Source organism: Taudactylus pleione, unplaced genomic scaffold (genome assembly GCF_031769625.1).
Source record: "Taudactylus pleione unplaced genomic scaffold, aTauple2 ptg000011l, whole genome shotgun sequence".
Lineage (NCBI taxonomy): Eukaryota > Metazoa > Chordata > Amphibia > Anura > Myobatrachidae > Taudactylus > Taudactylus pleione.
Genome location: NW_028284414.1, coordinates 282572 through 305745, shown reverse-complemented (window position 1 = coordinate 305745; position 23174 = coordinate 282572). Strand labels below are relative to the sequence as shown.

At 48.5% G+C, this 23174-nt stretch overlaps 1 protein-coding gene across 1 annotated transcript in view; it reads left to right on the top strand.

The window, feature by feature from the left end:
- SUSD4 (sushi domain containing 4) overlaps window positions 1-23174 on the top strand; it is a 341394-nt gene that overhangs the window by 254650 nt on the left and 63570 nt on the right. The window lies entirely within an intron of this gene.

Below are 23174 nucleotides of genomic sequence, written 5' to 3'. Positions count from 1 at the left end.
GCTTGCAAGTGGGTCGATGGTCTGCACTGAGCATGCGCACGATGGAGGGAGCTCCGTCGTGCGCATGCGCCAGACGCGACGAGCGAAGGAAAGTCCTTCGCTCGTTGTGTCTGATCAAAGGGGGTGTGCTGTAGATGTTGATTCACAGCACGCCCCCTTTGGTGGGCGTGCCGGGGGCGTGCCTCCCTGACGGGGGCGTTCCCAAGGGAACGCCTACCGTCAGAAGCCGGCCCACTGACATCACTAGTGATGTCAGTGGGAGTGATTTTGGCTCTGATAGAGCCAAAATCACTCCGGGCCTTGCGGTTGAAAAACTCAACCGCAGGCTCCGGCTCGCAGTTTTGATGGTCGCGATGGTCACGACCATCGCGGCCATCAAACTGCACGCTCGTATAGGCTGTGGGTGGTGACCCACAGCTATACGAGCGTCCAGGAGGACGCTCCATTTTTATGGAGGGTGGCCCTCATTCAGAGCGTGCGCTCTGCTCAGAGCGTACGGCTCTGAATGAGGGCCAATGCTCCATGTCGCGGCACCTTGTAAAAATAAAATCCATTCAGGTATGCTGTTCCATCAATGGAAGGAAACCATCTGGTTCTCCTCCATCTATGGTAAAAGCATTCGACATTGTCCATACACCATCGATGATTATGAATCATCGATGGTCGTTGGCCATCCCTTATACAGGGCCCCCTCCTAATCTAAAATGCCCCTGAACAGAGTAATAGTAATCAGGGTCACTCCATGTTCAGCTACATGTACAGTACATAGGTGTAAGGTTGGAATCGTTATGAATTACCGACAGTCGGAATCCTGGCGGTCAGAATACCGACGCCGGGATCCCGACAGGGTCAACATACCGACACTTGTTGGTCGGTATGCTAACCCTCCCCCTCTCCCTACCATAACTCTCTCTCTTTGGTGCATAACCCTAATCTCCCCCCCTAGTGCCTGAACCTAACCTCCCCCTCTCCATACCCTAAACCTAACCCTCCCGCCTTAGTGCCTAACCCTATCCCCTAACCCTCCCCCCAACCCCATTACTTACCTTTGGCATCCCGGCGGACGGGATGCTGACGCCGGGATTATGACCGGCGTCAGCATTCTGGTGCTGGTAATGTAAGCGTCGGCATTCTGACCACTGGGATGCCGAAGGCCATGGGTCTTTAACCTTTGACCCTCCAGCTGCTGTGGAACTACAGATCCCAGGATGCCCTGTCACAGTTTTAGCATGCTGTTATATCAAAATGGTGGCAGGGCATGCTGGGATGTGTAGTTCCACAGCAGCTAGAGGGCCAAAGGTTGAAGACCCCTGGTTTAGGCCATTTATCGGATCCTGCACTGCTGGAAAAACCTGCAAGCTTCTCAAATGACTCATAGCGACAAATGTAAGACTGTCACCTAATAGCCAGCCGTACTCTAGAGGTGCCGGTTAAACTGTATGAACGGGCACTATGGGTCTATTTGACAAATATAACCCCAACCTTATGTGTACCTGCATCCTATATACAGTCTGTGGCAGAGGGTACACAGGAGTATCTGTGCTGTAGATCATGTCATCTTCAGGGGTGGGCTGTAGTGAGACCTCTGTACATGTCACATCACAGTGCAAATACTTTACATAAAATAAACTTTTCTATATTTTACCTAAAACATTGCTCGGTGTAGCATTATGAATGGCTTAAATGAATGATGACAGTGGGAGGACACCCAGACCCAGTGTGTGCACATCTCCCGACTGTCCTGGTTTCGGAAAGACCGTCCCAGTTTGGGGGCTCTGGGCCTGATTCAGACCCGCTCGCGAGCGCTGAGCGCTCGCAACCGGGTCGATGGTGGCCCACAGCGCATGCGCATGGCGGAGCCGGGCAATCCGTCGCTCCGGGTCTCGCACCAAAGGGGGCGTGCTGTCGATGTTGAGTGACAGCACGCCCCCTCTGGTGGGCGGGCCAGGGGGGTGGCAGCCCAGACGGAGGCGTTCCCATGACAACGCCTACCGTCTGGGGGCGGCCCCACTGACATCACAAGTGATGTCAGTGGGAGAGCTTTCGGCTCTGTTTGAGCCGAAAGCTCTCTGGGGCTTGCGGCCACGAGACCCTACCACAAGGGTCTCTCGTCGCAAGCCCAATGGCCGCAATGGTCTTGACCATCGCGACCATCATCCTGGCCGCTCGCTGTAGCTGTGGGTGGAGGCCGCTCCATACAAAAAAACAGACGCCCTGATTTAGAGCAAGCGCTCTGTCAGAGCGTCCGGCTCTGAATCAGGGCCACAGTACAGAGCAGCGGTGAACGGGTGACGCTTGCCGTGCGGTACAGAGCGTCCAAATGGTGCTTATTGGGGAGGGAAACAGGGTTTGGGGCCGTCATCTGTGTTAGGTAAACACGACCCCTTCTTGTGCACTCACAATTGTGCAGATTACGGTGTAAAATTGAATTTTGCACTTTGTTAATGACCTCCCGTATATTTATAATACTTCATTTATGTATGTTATAGAGTTAAATTAATTTTACTGTCATTTAAAGGTAAAATATATTGCTTTCACTTGTATATCCCACCATATGGTTATTAAACTAACAACTTGTTTTTGCAACTACAGTAGCTTCATCTTGCATGAGACAGATACTGTATAGTAAATATGTAGCCAGCAGTGACATCTGTGCTGCCGAGTGGGTACATTGGTTCTACAGATTGAGTTTTTATAGTGTTTACAGCAAACCATAATTATTGTCTGTCGCACACCCAAAGAATCCCTGATACAGTAACCTATGTTTTGTTACATATAGGGGGTCATTCAGACCCGGTCGTTAGCGCCGATGCGCTCGGACCGGGTCGATGGCCCCCCACAGAGCATGCGCACGACGGCGCCGTCGTGCGCATGCGTGAGACCCGCTACGACTGACAGCGCTGGTCGTAGCAGGTCTCGAACCAAAGGGGACGAGCTGTCGATATTGATTGGCAGCTCGCCCCGTTTGGAAGGCGGGCCGGGGGGGTGGCAGCCCAAACGGAGGCGTTCCCATGGGAACGCCTACCGTTTGGGGGCGGCCCCACTGACATCACTAGTGATGTCAGTGGAGAGCTTCCGGCTCTGACAGAGCCAGAAGCTCTCCGGGGCTTATGACAAGGGAGACCCTACCCTAGGGTCTCGTCGTAAGCCCCGATGGTCGCGATGGTCTCTGACCATCGCGACCATCACCGGAGCGGTCGTTAGCGTTGTGGGTGTTAACCCACAGCCTAACGACCGCAACAGAGGCGGGCGGTCTGGATGCAAGTGGCCGCTCAGTTTCTGAGCGACCGCTTGCATCCTCTGACCGCCTCTGAATGAGGCCCATAGTCTCTGACACTTCAGCAAATACATATGAAATGGTTATGTCTATCTAAATGCCCAGTCTGGTTACATTAACCAAAGAACTATTTATTATCTCACCTCCTTATCAATAAACCAAATGTGTTCATCCCTACGATGCCCTATGATGAAACGAGCACTGATACAGAGGGCGCGATTCATGAGTCGGATGGAGTGGAGCCATGTTTTCCGTATTCGCGTGCGTCTACGTTGCACTCGCATGCCTGCTGATTTTGTACGTATAGAGTCGCAGTACAGATTTGGACACATGGGACCTGATTCAGAACCACTCGCTAAGGTGTGATCGCTCGCTGTGAGCGATTTTCGCCCATCTGCACATGCGTATAATTCGCAGTGCGTGTGCGCAAGCCATTCGTTGCTATCTGATTTTGGTAGCTCGTAAGCCACTATCAGGTCGCTGCTTTGAGTGACAGATAGCGCCGTTTGTGGGTGGTAACAGGGGAAGGTGCTTGTGAACGGGGGAGTGGATGTGCGAACACAGGTGTGTCAGTCCCCCAAAACGCCGTGTGTTGCGAGAGGCAAGGGGGCGTCTTCAGACATTTGAGAGCGCAGTTTGCCATAGCTCGCTAACACACAGTGGGCGTCCTTATGCGATGCAGTGCGAGCGCTTAATTTAAATATCCGGCCCCTTTTGGCCAGCGAGTGATCGCATATTGCGAGCGGGTCTGAATGAGCTCCATGGTTTCAGAAATGTAATAGGCGTTCCTGGATGGTGACTGCGAGCAGGGGCACCGAGAGGGGGGTAGCAGTAGGTACTAATTACCCAGGCTTTCGGGCTTGTTGAACCTCTGCCCACCTCTTCTTACCTGTCAGCGGTGACTCCAGTCTCCTCTGCCTGAATGAAGTGGTGGGGGAGGGGTGTGGGTGTGTGATCACGGTGATGGCCGCTGGCTTTGTAGTGCCATTAGCATAAAGTCGCAGTCTGCAGCTTATATTTATGAAGTAGCGAAAGGACAAATCAACAAAAAAAAAAAATGACCTCAGAACACCTCGAAAAAGTACTTTCGTTTTGGGGGCGAAAAAGTAAAAAGAGAGGGGACAACTATAAAAACTAGTTAAATAGACTTCTAGGGGTGCTGTAAGGAGGGGCCAAGTGTTTTAGGGATTGCAGGTGCATGTTTGAGGGTGGTAAATGTAATAGCCTGCGACTGATGGGCATCAGTGAGATCCCGGCAAGTCTGCCCGATGTTTTAAAGGTGCAATCGTATAAAAGGCAACACCAACCTGGCACATAGAGAACCACAAGTGTCAGCATGCCCTGGCAGACACTGGCACCTGTAAAGAAAATATTACAAAACAGAAACAGGAGACACTGTAGAACAAAATCCTTTAATAACTAAACACATTGGGCCTGATTCAGAGCCGGACACAATTTGCGGACGGTCGTTCAGGAAAAGGGGTGGCTATTCAAATGAACCGTTCGCTCTTTGCGGTCTGTTCACGCCTCTATGTCTGAATGAGCGAACAAAACTTGCGGTTGTTTTTTGGATAACTACGCCCCCTGGCCGCTCGCATCCTACGTCATGTCCGCTATTTATTACATTAATCGAGTACATCGACCAGGGTATGAACTGCTCGCTATTCTTGTGGTTGGTTTTTCCTACCGCAATCTTGCGAGCAGTTCTGACTATGAAATGACCCAGTGACGTGGTCAATGACGCTGCTGTATTAATTATGCACACCCATAAAACGCCCGCTTTGACCTTTAAGCACGCCTGCGTTCGGATCTCCACTCCCCGTTTTCAAGCACCTTCCCCTGTTACCACCCACATACACCTCCTCCTGTCACTCATATTAGCAGGCATTCGCTATTTAGCGAACAAACGATTTTCGGCCGCACTGAGTGGTTCGCGCATGCGTATTACGATCCGTACGCATGCGCAGTTGGGCAAACATCGCTCGGAGCTAACGAGCGGCCGCTTACGAGCCCATTATCAGGCCCATTATCAGAAGCCATTTGTGACCAAACATGTCAGGGGTTCTGTGGGTGCAGGACAGACATGCGTCTCTTCAATCCTGTAAACACTGCAAAAACTACATTTGGAGAACAAATGTACCCACTCGTCGGCACAGATGTCACTGCCGGCTACATATTTACACTATATCTGTCTAATTGCAAAAACAAGTCGTTTGTTTAATAACCATATGGTGGGATATATTTTTCCTTTAATTCACATGTAGCATTTGAAAAGTTAGGGTTCTTTTTTAAGTATATTGAGATTTTAGTTCGGGATGAGAGAAGACTATTCAAAAACGGCCTATCTGTATAATAAAATGGGTGATTTCATGGGCAGTGGTATAACGGGGAGGGGGTAGAGCAGGGCACATGCCCTGGGCGCCGTCGGACCAGGCGGTGCAGGGGGCATGCATAATGGGGCACTGCTACTGGGGATATTGCATGAGGGGCACTACTACTACTAGGGGCATCACATAATGGGCACTACAACAGGGGGCACTGCATAAGCGGCACTACAACAGGGGGCACTACATAAGGGGATATACTACTGGGGGCATTGAGGTGCATATGGAATGGTAAGGAATGTTCCCAGAGTGACTCCAAATGGTGGTGTGTCATGTTGACAGGCCCCCAATTTTCAGTGGCCATGCCCCTTGTGACATGTGACCACGCCCATTTTGTTTCAGCGCACACACATGGGGGGGAAGCTTTATTTTTCATCTTGCAGTCTCCAAACACTTGTTATTTCCCATACTAACTCATCACACACCCCCTTATGGTGACATCACAGACACTGCTGATAATCACCCAATCACAGCACTGTCCGCAGTATAGAAGCAGGGCTGTAACTAGGGTGGTGCGACATGTGCACTGGCACAGGGCACCGCAAGGCAGGGGGCACTGTTTAGAGGTGCCTGTGCATATAATCATTTTCACTTGGAGCTTCCTCTTCTTTGATATCTGGCCACCTCCCCCTCCATCTGGCCACCTCCCCAAGCACCTTCAGTCACATGCTTCTTTATTTAACTCACACGGGACTCAAACCCATCACGTCTTACCTGACAGTCAGACACCTTACACATGGATATATCAGCTCTTGTGAAGGAAGCCTGTGAACAAATAGCTCCATGTGTTGGGTGTCTGACTGCAATTTGAGAGGTGATGGGATGAGTATGACAGTATTGAGAAATGTGCGTGTTAAATAAAGGAGTTTGTAACTGAAAGTGCATATATGCTTACAGGAGCCTTCCTGCATGTCAATGTGAGAGGTGCTGGGTTCAAGTCCTGTGTATGAAAGACGGTATTCTATAAATGTTATACATATAAAGGTGTTCTATAAATGTACACACATGTATGTATGTATGTATATATGTGTCATGTGAGAAAGGGGATCACAGCATGTGCTTTCTCTAGGCGTCCAAGTGGCTGGGGGGGGAATAAGGGGGCAACTGTCTGTTACATGTATAGTGGGCCCCACAGTTCGGATGACAGCCCTGAACACAGCCACCAATTCCCGACTCAGATGTTACCAGCACACCGGGAGTACTTTTGCCAGTGAGTTCAGCTGCTGGCGCAGGGTACATACACAGATCTCCCAGCCACTGATATTTGCTGCATATATACTACAAGCAGCGCTCTTTCTATACCTTCAGTCTGCTCCAGGCTTGTGCTGCAGGTGCAGCTTCACCAGCGCGCTCCTATTTCTAGAGCTGGTGAGCTATAGAGCTGGTGAGCTATAGAGCTGGTGAGCTATAGAGCTGGTGAGCTATACAGCTGGTGAGCTATACAGCTGGTGAGCTATACTGCATCATTATTGTGTATCATCACTGCAGCCATTGGATTCACACTGTATTGGGCAGTGACACCTGGATAACAGTGGTACAACGGGATTGGTACCCCTTCATCATCATATGGGACAAATCAGATTTGGCATGCCCCTTCCCCCATTAGGCCACGCCCCTTTCTCAGCCGAGTGCCTTATGCCCCTCTTTGGAAGATGGAAGGGGGGGAAGCACCAATGCTCCAGGGCACCAGCATGTCTCATTACAGCTCTGTATAGAAGAAAGAGAAAAGGCTATCAATTCCTAATAACCTTTATACCCAAAATGTCGCTATTTAGCGTTATAAGTCGCACAAGAAAATAATTGCTTTCCAGACTTTGATTGTGTTTCCAAAGCACAAAAAGATATTATTCACCAAAAAGCATATAGTTACACGCCTTGATCTAAAATACAATTAGCGCAAAAGAATATACATAAACAAGGTAGTCAATACATTACACAGGCGCTCTGGATCCAGATTTCTGGCATCAAAGGTGAAGCCTCCGTCAACAGAAAGAATATGATGACTAACTAACAGGTCCAGGGTGCTTGCATATAAACCCTTGCAGAAATTAGGCAATACAATAGAAACGAGTTGGCATAATCCTATTGGATCTTCTTCTTGGTTCTTCTGTCATAGGTCAGTTAGTACAATGGTAGTTCAGCCCTCCAATGGCTCTTTGTGTGTGTTTTAACTAATCAATAGACACTATATACAAAGTACATTCTAACACATAATTCTCTGTAATCCATAACTTGCAGACGCATGTTGCGATCTCCTTGCCGATGGAACCAGAGATCTGCAAATAAAATGTGGTTTAGAATAGCACCAAACACGATGTGGCTACTACATACTAAACCTTAGATATCAAGTACATGCGGTTTATAACATTATACAATAACGAATAAACCTTCTAATATTAGCCTTTATAATAAGGAGCCTTTTAGGAAATTTGTGTATGTGTAAGAGAATCTTGCGTAAATTTGCTAATATGCGTGGTGCGTTTATGTGTAGAGTGCTTATAAAAAACAGCGCAACTGTGCGTAATGTGCGGTGTTTATGCATGTTAAGTCTATGGCCTTCATTCAGAGGCGGCCGTACGGTCTACGACCGCACAGCCGCATCGATGTTTGTCAAGTGCGCATGCGCATGAGGGAGCCGGCTCCTTCGTGCGCATGCGTGAGACCCGCTATGACCGACAGCGCCGGTCGTAGTGGGTCTCTTTCCAAAGGGGGCGAGCTGTCGATGTTGATTGACAGCTCGCCCCATTTGGAAGACGGGCCGGGAGGGTGGCAGCCCAAACGGAGGCGTTCCCATGGGAATGCCTACCGTTTGGGGGAGGCCCCACTGACATCACTAGTGATGTCAGTGGAGAGCTTCCGGCTCCGACAGAGCCAGAAGCTCTCCGGGGCTTACGACAAGTGAGACCCTCCCCTAGGGTCTCGTCGTAAGCCCCGATGGTCGCGATGGTCTCTGACCATTGCGACCATCACCCTAGCGGTCGTTAGAGCTGTGGGTGTAAACCCACAGCCTAACGACCGAAACAGAGGCGGGCGGTCAGGATGCAAGCGGCCGCCCAGTTTCTGAGCGACCGCTTGCATCCTCCGGCCGCCTCTGAATGAGGCCCTATGTGTGTGTGTTATGCAATTCACTGTATTTATGATGGATTTAATATATATATTATTCCTTTCTAACATATTTTAAAACTACAGTGCAAGGTGTTACAAGCAGTGAGGTTCACTTTCAAGCAGGGTGGAGACCCCCAGCTGACTGCCATTGTCACTTCGTCTGATAGCTAATTCAAAGGTTTCCCTCTGCCTATTTAGAATACACTTGTCAGTACTTCTTAAGCAAACCTCCGACCATTGTTTCTAACTTCTCTTCAAGTGTGCATATCAGTGTCAGTGGGTTATATTTCAATTGCCACAGCCACACTTGTCTGTATGCGGGGCTTCTCAATTTATATGTAAAACACTCAAAGTATCCTGGTGTATATATCTTTCAACTACCTTTCCCAGACATGTATACAGAAGCTGTTTCTCATTACTAAGTAGACCCTGCATGAATATTGTGTTTGTCAGTGTGAGAGTGTTATTATATTATTCGCTATTTAGTGTTGCGCGAATGTGTGGATATGTGCGCACATTGGGTGCATGCGCACGCAATGGTGCATCATGGATTGTACCAACATAAATCGGACAGCGGACGACCAAATCGTCCGATAACAGTTGAATTGCAGTCGCATGCAATTATTCGACTTCGACAAGGCGCACAGGGATGTGCTAATCACAGAGAAAGCCAGGAGGCCACAAAAAGTGGAGTGAATTTTTCCTGCTGCCCATCATCTAAGTCGCGGATTGTGCCCGTACAGAGTCGCAGTTGTCATTTCAGATGCACGCATGGAGGAGCGTATTGAATGTGCAGCGGCTCTTCCAGGCAGTGACAGGGAGGTGACTTGGCACATGGGGCCGATTCAGACCCGGTCGCTAGATACGTACGCTCGCTCCCAGCGTATGCAAATTCAGAACACACCCAGCAAGGCAGGCGATCGCACGGCAAGGCATAAGCACGCCCACTATGTCTTGGAGAGCGATCGCTTTGTGTATGCAGATGCCCACCAGCTTGTCTTAAGATGCCCACTTGCGCACGTCATCTCCAGGAAGTGTATGCAACCATCGGTATATCAGGTACCATTGGGAGCATTCGCAGCGCTTGTGGTTGCCTTTACCCTACCGCAAGCACTGCGAGCAGTTCAGTGTAAAAACAGCCAGGTGACGTGTACAATGACGCTGCCTATTAATTAGGCACGCCTCTGAAACGCCGTTGAAACACTCAGGCACGCCTGTGTTCACACCTCCGCTCCCCCGTTACTACTGGTCTGCCCCTGTTACCACCCACAAACGGCCTCTCCTGTCACTCATTCCACTGAGCTGTCTTTGCTGGGCGAGCGAGCGCTTCCCGATCGCTCAGACTAGTTCGCGCACGCACACTGAGATGCATACGCATGCTTACATTAGCAAACATCGCCAGCAACGAGCGTACGCTTGCTAGCGACCGGGTCTGAATCAGGTCCATGGTCCGTTTTATGAGCATGTCATGGAGAGTGTGGCACAGGCATGTCGGTGAAAGCGGATGCGTACAGACGCGCAGATGCTCACGTAGGAAGCCACACTAGGATAGAGAACCTGCAAGCTGCCATAGAGTGGGCGCAAGTTTTGCTGGTGCGATCGATGGTGACGTCTAAGTGCGCACCAATCAGTGTTACAGCTTATACGGATGCTAACGGGGCGTGTCAGCCCTTGCACATTCGGGCGCACTGATGTACACACGGGAAGAGCTTTGCAGCGGCATTAGCATACAGTTGCAGGCGGTTGACCGCCAATAGATGCTGCTGCCGGCGCTTTTGCACCCCCCCCCCTTAAATCAGCCCCAAAAGTGCAGTGTGAAAAAAAAAAAAAACCTACAACCCTACTAGTTATATAAAGTTATCTTATTACTACTAGAGCTGCAGAATTTCATCTTCCACTATGTAATATCAGTTGCTTAAGTTCTTGCTGTAAAGATGTCTCCTTAAATACCTCCGTAGAAGCCATTACCCAGAACATGCCTTCTTCCTGGCTCCCGTGTGGTAACCCCGTTATACTTACCTTCGGCATGCCGGCGGTCGGTGTTCTGGAGCCGGGATATAGCCCGTTGGCATGCCGTGTGGAGGCATGCTGACTACCTCCCTGTGGGGGTATTACTGCAGTGACCTCAGTGCTTCACTACAGGGGCCGTAACTTGGGAAGCCACCGCCCGCTACGGCTCTGCTTCTCTCGGCCTGCAATGTAGGTCCTCGTTTCAGTAATATAAGTAACAGCCCATATAATTACACATATTAACGTCTCGCAGTTCAGTGCACCATCTGCAGGCGCATAATCTACACCCTTCCAAGTCACCACCTCACACAGACGCACTTGGCAGAGCCCTTTCCTGCTATAATCAGAATGAACAATGTAATTATCCAATGATGGTTGTGGCGATTACTGCACATCTGCTCCTCCGTCTGTGGCTGACCGTGCTCAGAACGGCGCGGAGGGTCCAATCTCAGTCAAACGAGGTTTGGCCTCAATTAACCACATGAAGCCCGGAGATGTCAGTTTTGCACTAGTTGGTTGCATTTGTTCTCACTTTAGCTGATTCTTGTTTTGGCAGCAAAGTGAATTAAATATATTTTTAAAAACACTTTAACGTGATAATTACTTTTACACGATCATTTCTACCGCAGAAATATGCCCCGATCTTTTTTTTCAAACTACAGTTCCGTTATATAGGTATAATTTGCACAAGGTCTGGTTCAGCGATTATAAGGAGCAGCTGCCTGCAGCACTTTGTCCCGCTCCTTCCACGCCCTCACCTGCACGCCATCCTGCCCTGCTGCCAGGTATAACGGGAGTAAGGCGCTGAGAAGAGATAGCACCATCTCAATCTCAAAATTTTACCTGGCGCACAAATTGCGAGTAAGCTGCACTCAGGCACTTGGAAGCCTTGCGCGTGGAGATGAAAGTTAACCATCTCTTTGCGTCTATTCTGCACATTTAACCCCCTCTAAAATATGTCGCCATTCAGAATGGGAACATGGGGGGGTCATTCAGTGGGTCGATGTCCCCCCACTGCACATGCGCACGACGGAGGGAGCTCCATCGCTCCGTGTCTCACACCAAAGGGGGCGTGATGTCGGTGTTGATTGACAGCACGCCCCCTTTGGTGGGCGTGCCAGGGACGTGCCTGCCAGACGGAGGCGTTCCCATGGGAACGCCTACCGTCTCAAGCCAGCCCCACTGACATCACTAGTGATGTCAGTGGGAGTGATTTTGGCTCTGATAGAGCCAAAATAACTCCAGGGCTTGCGGCAGCGAGACCCTACCGCAGGGTCTCCGTCACAAGCCCGATGGTCGCGATGGTCAAGACCATCGCGACCATCATCATGGACGCTCGCTATAGCTGTGGGTGGTAACCCACAGCTATGCGAGCGTCCATGAGGACGCTCCAAAAAAAGTTAGGAGGGCCCTGATTCAGAGCGAGCGCTCTGGTCAGAGCGTTCAGCTCTGAATCAGGCCCATGGTCATTAGGTCGACAATCAGTAGCATGCTTTTAGGCTGACATGGGCAAGATGTCGATATTTAACATGTCACTAAAATGCTGAATATGATTTTTGTTGATTTTTAGGGTTAGGTTTAGGAGTTAGGCTAAAATAACTAAAAGAATCAAGTCGCCATTTTGGTGTTGGCATTATGATTCCGTCAACATTTGAACCATGTCGACTTTAATACATGTCTACATATTGATTGTCGACCCAATGACCATGTTGACATTCTGACCGTCGACCTTCAGAGCCAGAGGAAATTCAAATCATACCACACCCATTGCCTCGACCTGTGCTGAAGCCTCATAAAGCTTGTTCTCTTTGCAGTTTGGCAGCTCATTGTGTTTTGTTCCTGGTCCTGGACATCTGTGCTGTGTCTGTTTGATCCTCTGTTGCTGACCTTGGCTTGTAACTGGAGTATTTTGCTTGCTACCTGCCCTGACCCTCGGTTTCTTCATAGCATTCCCTTGTCTGCTGCCTGTCCTGACCTTGGCCTGTTTCTTGGAAGTTGATTTTGCTATAGCCATCAGCCATCTCTGCAAAATTTATGGCAGCACAGACGGTGTAATGGTAGCATTACTGCCTCACAGCACTGAGGTCATGGGTTCAATTCCCACCACGGCCCTAACTGTGTGGAGTTTGTATATTCTCCCTGTGCTTGCGTGGGTTTTCTCCAGGTACTCCGGTTTCCTCCCACATTCCAAAAATATACTGGTAGGTTAATTGGCTCCCAACAAAAATTAACCCTAGTGTGTGTGCGCATGTGATAGGGAACATAGATTGTAAGCTCCACTGGGGCAGGGACTGATGTGAATGGCCAATTATTCTCTCTGTAAAGCGCTGCGGAATATGTGTGCGCTATATAAATAACTGGTAATAAATAAATAAATAATAAAGACTATTTTAATTTAAATCTGCCTTGCATTTAATCATACATCGAAAGGGCTCATTACTCTGCATTTGCATTCTAAAGACTCATCGTCATTTTGTTTATTTTAGTCTTTCCTTATTTTAGTATCCAAGTATACTACTGTGGTCTCAAGTAACAGTCTCATCCTGAATGATCAGAGACTATGGGGCCTATTCATCATAACTAAAAATTCTCTGGAGGTAATTAGGTTTAGAGCTGGCATGGAGTTCTACCTAATTACAAAGGAATTCATCATTCCTCCTCTCCATCAGTATCTATTCCGAAAAGCTGTCATTTTTGTGATGACAGCTTTTTCCCTAACGTGTCCTACCTTACCGCAGCTGTAATCAGTGCTGCGCATGCGCTGTTACATCCGTAAAACCAGCGCATGTGCAGCACTGCCTACAGCTACAGTCATTTTCTCCCCCCCAACCCCCCTCCTCCCCCCTCCACTCACCTCCCCCCTGTCCCCCACTTACCTGCCTGCTGCAGCCGCCTCCGGCTCCGTCTGCTGTTCTGACACTGTGTTCTCCCGGCAAAACACAGTAAAGTTTAGAAAAAAAAAACAATTTTTTTTTTCAATTTCTAAACTTTACTGTGTTCTGCCGGGAGAACACAGTGTCAGAACAGCAGACGGAGCCTGAGAAGCAACCAGAGTGACGGAGGGAGCCGGCGGAGAACACAGCATGTGTGACTGAGGGAGCCCAGCAGACAGCAGGTAAGTGTAACCCGCTATACGCCACCTGAGGATGGCATATAGTAACACCATCAAATTCTGAAAATACATAATTTTCAGAATTTGATGAGTAGCTTAATTTCCATATCCCCATACTAATGTACTAATATACTAATGTATGGGGAGTGTGGAAATTAATGCAGTGATATCTCCTGTGTTAAGTGTCTTCTTGAATACTAAAATAACTTTAAAAACGTTATTTTAGTGTTGTTGAATAGGCCCCTCTATCTTATATTAGTGGTTACCTGGGCTCGGCTACCACTCCTCTAACATGCAGGGATTCTCCCCAAGACTTTAGTTTTGCAGAACTATCATTGTGACTGTTGTTTTATTCCATGTTGCAAACAAGCATCTGGTTGTCTCTGCCACTGGGTGGGCCTCCGTAATTACCTCCATTGGTGTCTTGATAATTAAATTGTTATTTCATCTTCCTGACTTTGTGGGTGAATTTTCTGCCAGCATCGTAACATGAACCCGGCTTCCTGAATTTACTCCCTACATGTTACTAAAACAGTGATACTCTGAATCCTTCCAATTCATAGTGACATAAAGGCCACCCCGGCTCTACTAACCTTGGCACCCAGCGCTGGCAATCCCTCTCCCCTACCCCATTGTCCCACAAGCAGATATTTGTGGGTAGACAGATTTTTTTTATTTTTTTTTTATGAACAGTATTAACATTTAATAAAACTCAAGGAAATCATTTTGCGATCTTTCAAGATATAAAAAGATAGCTGATAATTTACTTAGATAGCAGAGGTGACTATATTATACCACTAATTAATTCCAGAGATGTATTGTACATTATAAATCATAATAATAACTGAAATTTCTACCCTTGTCGCCCCGTTCTGCTTCCCTATTCACCCAGTCTTCTTGGGCATCGCCAGTTCTCCACTATCTTGGAGACAGTGAGATCTCCTATTCTATATCCCTTCCCGGAGGTGCCCCATGCAATAACAGCCGCTCTCCCGTAGGAAGAGAGAATATGATAATATGATATCTCCTATTCTATATCCCTACCCGGAGGTGCCCCATGCAATAACAGCCGCTCTCCCGCAGGAAGAGAGAATATGATAATATGATATCTCCTATTCTATATCCCTTCCCGGAGGTGCCCCATGCAATAACAGCCGCTCTCCCGCAGGAAGAGAGAATATGATAATATGATATCTCCTATTCTATATCCCTTCCCGGAGGTGCCCCATGCAATAACAGCCGCTCTCCCGTAGGAAGAGAGAATATGATAATATGATATCTCCTATTCTATATCCCTTCCCGGAGGTGCCCCATGCAATAACAGCCGCTCTCCCGCAGGAAGAGAGAATATGATAATATGATATCTCCTATTCTATATCCCTTCCCGGAGGTGCCCCATGCAATAACAGCCGCTCTCCCGCAGGAAGAGAGAATATGATAATATGATATCTCCTATTCTATATCCCTTCCCGGAGGTGCCCCATGCAATAACAGCCGCTCTCCCGCAGGAAGAGAGAATATGATAATATGATATCTCCTATTCTATCTCCCATCCCGGAGGTGCCCCATGCAATAACAGCCGCTCTCCCGCAGGAAGAGAGAATGTGATAATATGATATCTCCTGTTCTATATCCCTTCCCGGAGGTACCCCATGCAATAACAGCCGCTCTCCCGCAGGAAGAGAGAATATGATAATATGATATCTCCTATTCTATATCCCTTCCCGGAGGTGCCCCATGCAATAACAGCCGCTCTCCCGCAGGAAGAGAGAATATGATAATATGATATCTCCTATTCTATATCCCTTCCCGGAGGTGCCCCATGCAATAACAGCCGCTCTCCCGCAGGAAGAGAGAATATGATAGTATATCTCCTTTGGTCCAGGTGAGGAGAGGTACAGTGCGGCTGGTTTTACAGCCTTCCAACGCCAGCTCGCTCCTCCTCCTGCCCACATCTGCAGTGGCATAGAAATAGTAATGTTGCAAAGTTTATAGAGCGCTGATTGTATAAGATAGAACTGATACTTTGTATAATGTATCTATGCAAGAATCATATGGAGCGCAATACTTGTGAAAAAATGATTAGTTATATGTTTATGAACTCTTTTGCCGATTTGGGCAGTTCATGAAGTTATTAAGAGGGTTCCGATAAGTTGCCAATAGTGTGCCTCTCCGGTGCGGCAGGGACTCTTATCTATCTATCCCTATTGCTGCCTACCTTCCAGAGATTCAGCGCACAGCTCCGGCTGCTTCCCTCCTGTATAAGCCTCTCTTCTCCGCTGTCGTGCCTCCAGTAGTCGTGAGGAGCGCGATGACCGCTGAGATGTTAATGCTGCGGCGTCCGTGTGGATGTTCTGTATAGTTTCTCCGACGCGTTTCAGGCTTTATGCCCTTTTTCAAGGATAAAGGTGCTTTGTCTGTGTTTTGCTTTATATAGGTTTAAAACTTTATTTCAATTAGTCATTAAAAAAGGGAAGTGATGTAACTTCCTGGTTAAAAATGGTGGTAACCACATGTCATTATTTAAATGATTATTTTAAGTTGATTTGATGTATACATAAAATGTTGTTTGTATATAAAAGCTGCTTGTATATAAAACAAATAGCGCGGTATCACAGCTACATACAAATAGTAATACTAGTCCGCACATAGGGCCTGATTCAGACCCGCTCACAAGCAGGTCGATGGTGGGGCACTGCACACGCGCGACCCCCGGAGTGAGTGAGAAATTCACTCGCTACGGGGCTCGCTAAAAAAACGGGGCGACTGTCAACAGCTTACCCCGTTTTGTAGGTGGGTTGGGGGGGGGGGGTTGCTGGTCAAACGGAGGCGTTCCCGAAGGAACACCTGCCGTTTGAGGGCGGCCCTACTGACATCACTCGTGATGTCAGTAGTGAGCTTCCTGCTCTATTAGAGCAGGAAGCCCACTGGGGCTTGCGGGAACGAGACCCTACCACAAGGGTCTCGTCGCAAGCCCGATGGTCGCGACCCTCACCTGGCCGCTCACAAAAGCTGTGGGTGGTCACTCACAGCTTAGCGAGCGGCCAGGAGGCTGTTTTTTTTAAAAAAAGCGGCCGCCCTGATTCAGATCGAGCGCTCGCTTTTTGCAAGCGGCTCTGAATCAGGGCCTTAGCTAATGGCGAATGGGTTGGACAGCACTGATCAAGACAGCGTCTTCCTCACTCTCAAGGGTCCATTCAGGAAGGAAAAACTCTCTGCTGGAAGCCCTGGCTGAGGACGGAAGCTGCACAGTGGGGAGAAATATACATAAACAATGGCTGCAATAGAATGATAATTACGTACATTACAGTAATCGAATGTGGCTTATGGAAATACATACAAGAGCCCTGGGAGCTGTAGGATGTTCCATTGCAATCAGGGAGCAGCTTGGTGTTGTACTGGGAGCAGATTGATGTGCGGGTTAGGACTCGCGCCCCCCCCCCTCCCGTGGATTTTGAAGGTCAAAAGCAAAGTGCAGCCTGTCTGTTTGAGATGAGTTGGAGGAATATTAATGTGAAAGTGGCCGTTGTTATACGTAGCGATAGAAGCAGACCCCTGTGTTTTGGTTGTTTCTAAAACCCTCTTCGTTTTTGACTTTTGGCAAAACCACCCTGATGTGTTGGATTTCATTAAAATGATAAAAGAAAACGGATACATTGATGTCATTTTGTTCCTACATTAGTATTCCTATCATTAACGTTCATTTACACTCACTGTATACTGACCTCCTCACATGTGGCCATATCTTCCCCAATTCTGGCCAAAGGGCCTGATCCACTACCGACCGCAACTGCGATTGCAATAGCGATTACGCACGGAGTCTCACGGCGATAGTATGCTAATCCATTGCGATCGCTATGCCGTTGCAGCACTACATAAGGACGCCCACTTTACCATACACACATCCGTAAGCCTTATCAAGACTGCTAAACCATCGGTAACATCGAGCACCATCGCAGCCTCACGCACACTTGCACAAGCTCTGACCACACTCAGGAAACTTCAGCACACGCTATGAATACTCGTACGGCATCGAAGTGGCTAATTTATGCACGACCCTGCAACGGCAATCAAACGCACTGACACGCCTGCATTTCGCCGACCACCCCCCCTGTCACTACCCACAAACAGTACTACCTGTCAATCACTCTGCGATGGGTCTGCGTAGTCACTGCGATCACAGTCCTGATCGCAGAGGCCAGTTCGCACACGCACACTGCGATGCATGCACAGAACGCAACAATCGACCAATTGCGTGCATATTCGCAGTTGCAATCAGTAGTGAATGAGGCCCAAAGACTGCAGCCAGCCGGCTACTGTAGCCTATATTAGTGACAGAGCTGCGGTTCAAACGGCATGAAGTCAGGAAGCGGACGGTCAAAATGCCTAACGCCGGCTTCCCGACTGTCAAATCCCAGCAAGGAACTAATGACAGTCGTTGAAATCCCAACGCCTGTCTTTAGACCAACGCCGGGAGCCCAACGCCCAGCATAACGAACAAAGACAGGGGGGGGAGGTTAGGTCTTAGGGCTCCCGGGGTTTAGGCTAGGGGAAGGGGAGGCTAGGGTTAGGCACCCTCGGGGGGACTTAGGTTTAGGGTGCGGGGAAGGGGGGTTAGGTTTAGGCACCTAGAGGGGAGTTAGGGTAGGCACTAGGATGGGAGGTTAGGGTTAGGCACCCCTAAGGGAGGGTTAGGGGCCGGCAGTATTACATACTGATTCCGTTCAAACACGCGGCAGCCTGCTATCAGATATACAGGCAGAGCACTTTCTAATAGGATGGTCTTTTTACAGAAGTGGATGCACCAATCTGGCAAAAGCCTGGAAGTAAAATGACGATCTCTCTCTCTCTCTCTCTCTCTCTCTCTCTCTCGTAACAACTGGCAAGTCATAGAAGTAGTACAAATAAACATAGGAAGTAATCAGATGCATGAGAATCAGGCATATTTCACTTTGATTAGATCATTCAGATACAGTTTTGATTAGTTACTGGTTAAAAGATTGGATTAGATAATGTTATACAAAAGATGGAAACCAGAAAAAGTTCTGGGGCTAGGACACAGAAAGTATTACATGAAATGCACACTTATAAACCAATGAACAAATAACAAATATAAGATTTCATAAAACATCAACAATAAGGATAGAATACAATATGAGTGATAAACACTAATACAAAAAAAACACAATGAAACATAATGATTCAATTTAGTATGCACTAATATATGGATGGATGTGAAATGAGATTGAAATGATCATGTACTGAAGTTGTAAGGAACTTCGAATGAAAAAATATGCGGGCGCTACATTGTAGCATTTTGTATACAGATTTCGAGACTGAGTTGCACTCAGATATGAAAATGTCGCATATGAAATGAATGAGCTTTGTCTGTCACATTTTTGGCAAAAAAAAGACACAAAAAAGATGCCTGGCACTAGCAGAGTCTCACGGTACCTGTCGCGTCGAGAAGGTTTTTATTTTAGCATGACTGCACCAAAGATGTATAAGGGCACATCTGTAGAAGCAGCATCTACAGTATTATTGTGCGCCCGTGTTTGTGGCTGGCAGAGGCACTCACACCTTTCATTCTCAGGGCGGCACTTTCTAAAGGATGCAACTTGTGTGACCTGCAGAGGGATAACAGCTGTCGAGTGCTCATTTTTGAATAAAAGATACACAAGCTGAAAAGTTTGAGAATTATGATTGGAATATTTCATTTTTATTGTTGATTAGGTTATAGGTTTGATTAGGTACTGATTAAATTATTTGATTAAATACTGTTCTACAACAGTATGCTTGCCATGCAAGCAGATAGCAGTGGCAGAGTGCTCATTTTTAAAAATCAAGATATACCAGCAAGCTAGCTAAAGCCCACAAATTAAATAGTTCGAGGAAGACAATTGGCATCTTTTATTATGTCTAGGGGGCCTATTCATCAACACTAAAATAAAGTTTTTAAGGGCATTTTCCTTAATAACCGTTATTTTAGTATTCATGAAGACACTGGTATCTCCTGGTTAAGTCCGCCTACGTTAATTTCCACACTCCCCATACATTAGTACATTAGTATGGGGATATAGAAATTAGGCTATTCATCAAATTCCAAAAATTATGTATTTTCGGAATTTGATGGTGTTACTATACTCTACTCTGAGGTGGCGGATAGCGGGTTACACTTACCTGCTGTCAGCTGGGTAGGTCCTCCTCCGCTCCCTCTGTCACTCTGGTCGCTTCTCAGACTCCGTCTGCTACTCTGACACTTTGGGCCTGATTCAGACCCGGACGCTATTTGCAGCCGCTTGCTCTCAAAAAGGGGCCGTCTATGCAAAACATGCACTCGCTCTTTGCGGCGTAAGGACGCCTCTATGTCTTAGCGGGTGAGGGTTTATTGCACTCGCAAGTGTTTAAAGACGCCCCCTTGCCACTCGCAACAAACGTCATCTCCGGGAAATGTAGGATTAATCGGGACCATCGGGAGCCATCGGAGCTGCTCGCAGCACTTAAGGTAGACCTAGCCTCCCGCAAGCAGTGCGAACAGTTCATGGGAAAATCATCCAAGTCACATGTTCAATGACGCTATTTTGCTAATTATGCACACCCATTAAACTCCGTTCTGACGGTCGGGCACTCCTGCATTCACACATCCACTCCCCCATTCACAAGCACCTTCCCCTGTTACCACCCACAAACGGCACTGTCACTCAAAATATTGGCCCGACTGTGGGCTATGGGCGAGGATTTTTTCCATCGCACTGACAGGTTCGCGCACGCGCATTGCAAATTATACGTATGCGCAGATTGCGCAGCATAGCGAACGGGTCTGAATCAGGCCCTGTGTTCTCCCGGCAGAACACAGTAAAGTTTAGAAAAATAAAACCCGCTTTTTTTAAAAATATACTTACTGTGTTCTGCCGGGAGAACACAGAGGGCCTCATGCAGACCTGCTCGCAAGCGCTGAGCGCTCGCAAACGGGTCGATGTTGAGGCCCTGCGCACACGCAATCCCCGGAGCGAGAGAGAAATTCTCTTTCTCCGGGGCTCACTACAAAAGGGACGGCTGTTGATGGTGATCGACAGCTCGCACCGTTTTGTAGGTGGGGTGGGGGGGTGGCTGGCCAAACGGAGGCATTCCCGAAGGAACGCCTGCCGTTTGGGGGCGGCCCCACTGACATCACTCGTGATGCCAGTGGTGAGCTTCCGGCTCTATTAGAACCTAAAGCTCACTGGGGCTTGCGGCAGACGTGACCCTACCACAAGGGTCTCGTCGCAAGCCCGATGGTCGTGATGGTCTTGACCATCGCGACCATCAACCTGGCCGCTCGCTAAAGCTGTGGGTGGTCACCCACAGCTTAGCGAGCGGCCAGGAGGCTGGCTCTTTACAGAGAACCCGCCGCCCTCATTCAGAGCGAGCGCTCGCATTTTGCGAGCGGCTCTGAATGAGGTCCAGTGTCAGCACAGCAGTTGGGGGGACAGAATTACTGCAGCTTTAGGCAGTGCTGTGCATGCGCTGGTTTTATGGATGTTACAGCGCATGCGCGGCACTGATTACAGCTGCAGTAAGGTAGGTATAGGCAGGGAAAAGTATCTATTTCCCAAAAAGGGAAGCAATCGGGAAGCCGACTGCCTAAATACCGGCAGCCGGCTTCCCGACTGTCATATCCCGGCAAGGGTGAAATGCCGGGCGTCTACATGTAGACGCCCGCATTTCCCCCGACGCCGGGAGACCAGCGCCCGTCATCCTGATCGTAGTGATGCTGGGTGCCGCGAGCGGACAGCCGCGGCGGGAGGGTTAGGTTTAGGGCTCCAGGGGGGACTTAGGGTTAGGCACCCCCCCGGGAGGGTTAGGGTTAGGCTAGGGGGAGGGAGGGTTAGGGTTAGGCACCCCGGGGGGGATTTAGGGTTAGGCACCCCCCCGGGGGACTTAGGTTTAGGCAGCGGGGAAGGGGGTGGTTAGGGTTAGGCACTTGGGGGGGAAGTTAGGGTTAGGCACCCCTAAGGAGGGTTAGGGTGGTTAGGTTAGGTTAGTAGATACTCACCTATCCACGATCGGGATTTCCAGCACTGTCGGGCTTCCGCTGCTCGGAACTCTGCTGATGTCGGCCTGCCGCTGACGGGAATCGAACCGCCAGCCATGCGGCCGACAGTATTTCATACCCATTCCCCCAAAAAGCTGTCATAGCAAAAATGACAGCTTTTCAGAATAGATACTTACTGATGGAGAGGAGGAATGATGAATCCCTCCGGTAATTAGGTAGAATTCTAAACCTGATCACCTCCAGAGAATTTCTAGTTATGATGAATAGGCCCCTAGGTCACTCAAAAATCAACTTGTCTGTTATGCAGACAGAGGCTTATCTGGGGTATTCTGCTGCTGAATTTAAGAAAGATACACAGACAAGCTGGCCATAAATACAAATGATAAATTAACGTAAGATTCAATTGTCCTTGGACCCTTCCTCCCTCAAAGCAATATATTCTATATGAAAATGGAAAATGGTCCTGTACAGTTTAAGAAAAACCCAGCGAGAGGGAATGCCTCTTTTTATGGCCGAAGGAAGTGCTCAGTTTCTTTGGGTCCCTGTAATAGAACACATTTAGGTTGCTGTTTTGCTTATAGCCATTATTCTGTAACATTCTGAGGTTTTCCAAACCATTGACGATTGTGTGTTTCCTAGTAATACAGCGACACAGAGATACTTTGCCTATGAATGGCGCTGTGATTAGCACTAATAAACGCAGACAGGATGAGAAGGAGGTTTCTGGGCAGAATGCTCCTTTGAGCATCACAAATAGCTGCGTGTACATCTAAACATGCGCTGTGAGTAATAACACGCCACGATATCACGCTACAAGGCAAAAAGCACCCAAACAACATCTACGGGGAATCTCTAAAACTATTTCTAGAGAATAAAAGTTTTGTGGAAGCTGGGGGGGGATCTTGATAATGGAAGGGTATTAAGAAACAAATCTCCGATCACTGCAGAGGTAAGAATATAATATATGCTTCCAGTTGGCCTTCTGCTTTAATACATTATGGGGGTCATTCAGAGTCAGTCGCAAGAGCTGAGCGCTCGCAACCGACTCGACGTTGCTCCACTGGGCATGCACACGACGGAGCCGGCTCCGGACGCTCCGTCGTTAGCGGTCTCGCAGCAGAGGGGGCGAGCTGTGGATGGTGAGTGACAGCTCGCCCCGTTTGGTAGGCGGGCAGGGGGCGTGGCTGCCCAAACGGAGGCGTTCCCACCGGAGCGCTTGCCGTTTGGGGGCGGCACCACTGACATCATTGC